Below are 6,000 nucleotides of genomic sequence, written 5' to 3' on the forward strand. Positions count from 1 at the left end.
GAAGATCCCTGGTGTCTTGGGCTTCAAAGAAACAAAACTTCGTAGCTCTTTCCACTGCCGAAACCAAGTACATTGCCATAGGTCATTGCTGTGCGCAATTACTTTGGATGAGGCAAACCCTTAGGGACTATGGCTACAAGTTGAGCAAAGTCCCTCTCCTATGTGATAATGAGAGTGCAATCCGCACGGCGGATAATCCCGTTGAACACAGCTGCACTAAGCACATAGACATCCGGTATCACTTTATGAGAGATCACCAACAAAAGGGGATATCGAAATTGCTTATGTGAGTACCCACAACCAATTAGCTGATATCTTTACCAAGCCACTAGATGAGAAAACCTTTAGAAAGCTTAGGAATGAGCTAAATATACTTGATTCTCGGAATTTTGATTGAAGCATTGCACACAATGCTCATAAATATACCTTTGATCATGTCTCTTTTATTTGGTACAAATGCATATTTCTTATTCTTCTTGTGCCAAGGCTAAGACTAATGTGCTTTTAAGTGTATTTCTATACTTAGTCTTAGATTGAAAGGGAAATGGAGTATTCGGCCAAGACAAGGCTTCCACTCCAACTCTGACGGTATCATTTACTGTTGGGGACTTGTTCTCAAATGTTATGAGTTAAGAACAAAGCAACACAAATGTTAATGGTTAAAGGTCCTTCGTCCTTTGAAGCATTATTTCCCTTAGGATATAATGATCTTCAGACGAAGGTCATGAAGGACATACCTTCATCATCGCAGTATATGTTAATGAAAGAAGAAGCATATGAAATATAAGAGACAACATGAATAATTATATGCCATTACTAATATATCCTCTTTATGTTAACATGAATAAATAGAAATAATATTGAATTACATTTGGTACCTTCGGCTTGACAGAAGGTAAAAGTCCAAGCTGACACACAAATGAATACAAGTCAACGTGAACAGTACGGGGGTACTGTTCATCTATTTATAGGCACAGGGCGCAGCCTGTGTAAATTTACATTCATGCCCTTCATATTTACTATTGACTTATGGACAATCCAGTGGGGACTAGATGGCCTTTTCCCCTTTAAGTCGGTTCCTTTTTCCACCATTGAGTCGAAGCTCCCTTGCGCGTAGCTTCGGAGCAACATCAGCCTTCATCTCGACCACATCGTGTATGCTTTTAACCCGAGTCCGAAGGTACCTGTTCATATGCTACACTTGGAAAACATTATTAAATCATGTTTTTGAGGACCTTTGGAATACGAAGGCCCCCAACAGTAGCCCCTCGCAGTATTAATTTGTTAAGATAACGAATTCAGACTGCGACATGGACGAAGGCCTTAAGCCAAAGGTCCAGAAAAACACCTTCCCTTTGCTAGAATAGCAACAGTTAATGACAGGTGGGGCCCTCCAATTTGCAGCGTGCTGGGCGTATAAATAGGAACTCACACCAGCTGCATTTTATACGCTGCTTGTGCCATTTGCATTATTTTCTCAATCTTTTAGCTCTTGCTCACTAGCGCTTGCTAGATTTTCAAGCTCTTTGAACTTCGGTTTAAAAAAACGCGTTTTCACCAAGTCTGGAGAAAAGATGTCTCAGGAAAAGAAGGTTGTTGCGGAAACGAAGCTGACTGAAGAAGCGAAGCTGTTTGAGGAGAAGAAGGCTGTGGATCCTTATGTTGCTGGATTTGTTGAATCGATGGCAAAAACAAACACAGAGAAAATTACTAAAGAGATACTAGAAGGTTTGTTTGATGATACTAGTGACAGCGATAGCTATGATGCGGAAAGTGGGGATGAAGATTCTGAGGTTCAGCCCTGGCGGCCAAGTCATTCAATCTTCGAAAAATCGACCATCAAACAGAGTCATCTTGAGAACATGACAGGAAGGTACTTTTGGGATATGTCTATTGTGAGGGCTGGCGGAGACAACAACGTCCCTGCCCCTGAGGAGAACGAAGTTCTGATTTACCGAAGCTTCTTCAAGGCTGGACTTCGGTTCCCTTTGAGCAAGTTTGTAGTTGAAGTGCTGAAGATCTTCCAGATCTTCCTTCACCAGATCACCTCCTAAGCCATAATAAGGATGGGGATTTTTGTCTGGGCAGTGAGGAGTCAAGGACTAGAGCCAAGCGTGAAGTGCTTCTGTAATATGCACGAACTGTTATATGAGACGAAGGCCATTGGTAAAGAACAATACCACAACAACTTTGGTTGTTATAGATTTATTGCTCGTCCCAATGCAAGCTACCCAGTGCCAACTTTTCGGAAGAGGTGGCCCGGAGCCTAGATGGAAGAATGGTTTTATGTGAATAATGATCTAAAAGCAAGGGAAGACGTTAAAGAAGTCATCATGCGCCCCATCTAGTCCCGCTTCGACCTCCGAAGGCCGAAGGTTGAAATTTATGACACCGTCGAAGCGTGTCAGAAGGCCTTCAACACTGTTTGCTCCTTCATTGGCACAAGAGATTTAATTCAAAAACATATAGCCTTCAGGGTATGGCCACTTGTGGAAAGCTGGGAAATGTCGAAGGAGACCATCACTGACTCTAGTGAGGGCGATTTGGTTCGGCTGAAGTATACCTTCAGGTTTGGGGATAAATCAACAGAAGTGGATTGCAACTGAAAAAATCGAAGGTCCTGGTCCCGAAGCGTCGAACAAAAGTATTGACTACATTATTCGTCATGCTTCGGGAAAGGCACTATCCCAAGAAGAAATGTTTGAAGCGCAACACTATGCCCAAAAATTGAAATATCCGAAGGGGGCGTTAATGTTCAATGGTAGTGGCGAAGAAGACTTTTTGTACTGTCTCCCGGATAACAAAGAAATATCCGTTTGCTGGGAGATAGGTAAAAGCATCGGATTCCCGAAGCTAGAAGACGGTCTTTCGATTTTATCGAAGGACGAACTTGCTGACAACCTAGCATACAATAGCATAAAGGTATAAAAACTAACTCTAAATTTGAAAAATGAGGTATTTTATTTGTCATACTTATTCTTTCCTCCACTTTGCAGGGCTTGATTCTTAGTAATGCCCTTAGGGCACAGAAAAATATAGAGGACGAAGGTTATACAATGTCTCTGAACAACCTTCGTTCAGAGGTAATTGAACTGAGAAACGAAGGTCTTGAAAAAGACAAAATCTTATTCTCTCTGGTTAACAAAGTCAAAGAAGATGAAGCTAGCTTCAAAGCCTAGGCCGAAGCCCAAAAGATTGAAATTGAAGACCTTTGGAGGCAACTGGCCGAAGCTAAAGAAAAATGCGCGCTTGCAGAAGCTAACCGAGAAATCAGCGAATATTGGAAAAATCATTTAGAGAAAAACGTTGAAGAACTTCGCACATCCAAGGAAATATGCTTTGAAAAATCCTTGGCCTGTGTGAAGAAAATAAAAACCAGTTTCGCCAACGTGGGCGCCTACTCTACCGAAGAAAACTTCATACGAGGCGACCCCGAAGGCATTATTGAATGGATAAGTGGGGGAGGCCAAGAGCTTCGAAGAAATCTTAAGTGATCGCGGGGATGTCTGTGCATTTTCTGGTGCACGGGGGATTTCAACTATCTTGGAGAAGGCATAATGTGATCACATCAAGACTATGGCCTAGGCCAAAGCTGCCTTCTCCGCAGACGACACAAAGGATCCTTCAGCTGAAGCAACCTTGATGGGTGGAAAATTCTATAATGATGTCTGGGTGAATGATGGCCGAGAGATGGCTCATGAAATTATAAAGAAAAGTGAAAAAGACACCCATGATGCCCGAATAGAAGCGAGACAAGCTAAAGAAGCTGCAGAGCGCGAAAAACGTATAGGTATTGTTTCTTGGCTTTTAGCTTCGGTATTGGTTTTTATGGCTTCGGACTGATTAACTTTTTCCTATTTCAGCTGAATTATCTCTGCCGCCGAAACCGTTCGATCCCCTGGCCGATTCAGAAACGAAGGAAGCACTGGAGATCTTTAATATGGCTGAATCTATTGTTGACGAAGTCGTCAATAAATTGCTAAATGAAGTTGCGGAGAAAATCCTAAAAGAAGACTAGCACTTATTGTAAAAACATTTTTAAATGATCGATGTAATAGACACTAGAATGGTCATTGTGCTTTTTTATTGTAACGAAGCTATAATATTTGATGTGTGTATCTTTTGGATCGAATATGTAAATTATTATAATCTATTTCTTTACGATGCATGAAATTTACATACATACCATTTTGAGCCTTCGGCGAAAAAACACCTTCCCTTCTTTTCATGCTTCGTAAAGAAAGAAGATCCGTAGTTTGTACAAATAAAGATATCCATGCTTTGGAAAGAGAGATCCCTCTTGTGTGCAGACCGACGAAGCTGTAATTCGAAGCTTACTTCGTGTAACTTTGACAATATTTTCCGAAAATCGGCTCCATATTCCATTCTTGTGTCATTGATGCGATATGATGTATGATGTGATGCTATGCGAAATGATATGATGATATGATGCAAAATGATAATGATGCCGAAGACACATACTCATACTCCCACTCTGGAACACACAATCTCTGCATTCCCTTAGAAACGACTGGAATCTCTTTGCCGTTTATTTTTCGGCTTCACCGTTTATTTTACGGTGTAAGTTCTGCATCCCCTTAGTAACGTCTTTTGAATTTCTTCGCCTTCTATTTTGGCGGTATAAGTTCTGCATCCCCTTAGAAACGTCTTTTGAACTTATTCGCCTTATATTTCGACGGTATTTGACTCTGCATTCTCTTTGGAATGACTTTTGAGCAGAAAACTTACACTGCGCTCCCTTAGGAACAACTTTTTTGTAGCTTCAGCAAAACATACGCTGCGTTCCCTTAGGAACGACTTTTTTTTGTAGTTTTGGTAATTTTTAGCTCTGCATTCCCTTAGGAACGACTTTTGAGCTTCGGCAATTTTTGAGCTTCGTAAGTCTGTGAAGAAGATATATTTCATTCTGATAGAAGCAAAATTATTACATGGAATTAAAAACTAGATTTACATTGCTTGTTCCTTATTGAAAAACAAAATGACATAGAACATAAAAGTATTTCAGAGGTAGGATATCGCTCAATAAATGTGCTTTGATTCTGGCACAGTACTGTTGACTGTGCGAGCTTCGGATTCCTCCCGGAATTCACGTTGCTGTTGGGAGTGTTGGCGCCCTTCTGGCTGCTGGCTTTGGGAATAGGTAGGTTGCAGCGGTGGTGGCGGTGGGGGCTGTGGCCAGGAAGGCTGTGAATGGCTAGCCGAAGCAACAGAAGTTGTAGGATGATTGCCCACATATTCTGGTATGTAGGGAGAATGGCACGAAGCAGTGTGCAAGACCTGCTTTGGCTGATTCTGCTGAGCTTCGACTTCTGCGATCTCCTTTTGCTTCATAATGGTGATTTGGCACATTCTTGTAGTATGGCCCTTGTCCTCACCATAGAATAAGCAATAGATCTTCCTGGGCTGATCCCCATATCTTCCTCTGAAGCCCCTAGCGCCTCTGCCCCTTGGAGCTGGTGGCCTGAAAGAGCTTTGCTGTTGCCCCGAAGATTGTGTGGTGTACTGTGGCCTCTGGAGTTGGCTTCCTTTGTCGTCATTCTGACTGGAGCTGTGGATTGACCTGACATGCCTCAGGTGGATTCTTCCTCTGAAGCCCCTGGTCATCTCTGAGAATCTGTAAGCTTCTTCCCTTCTTTGGCAGAAGTCGTTGTCAGCCCGGATGTATTCATCCATCTTCTGAAGCAGCTTCTCTAGAGTTTGTGGGGGCTTCCTAGCAAAGTATTGAGCCGTAGGTCCTGACCGAAGACCCTTGATAATGGCCTCAATGACAATTTCATTGGGCACTGTGGGCGCTTGTGCCCTCAGTCGCAAGAACCTTCGGACATACGCCTAAAGTATTCCTCATGGTCTTGCGTGCACTAGAACAGGGCTTGAGCTATGACTGGCTTTGTTTGAAAGCTATGACTGGCTTTGTTTGAAAGCCTTGAAAACTGGTAACCAACATGTCCTTGAGCTTCTTCCACGACGTGATTGTCCCTG

Source organism: Zea mays, chromosome 3 (genome assembly GCF_902167145.1).
Source record: "Zea mays cultivar B73 chromosome 3, Zm-B73-REFERENCE-NAM-5.0, whole genome shotgun sequence".
NCBI classification, from domain to species: domain Eukaryota; kingdom Viridiplantae; phylum Streptophyta; class Magnoliopsida; order Poales; family Poaceae; genus Zea; species Zea mays.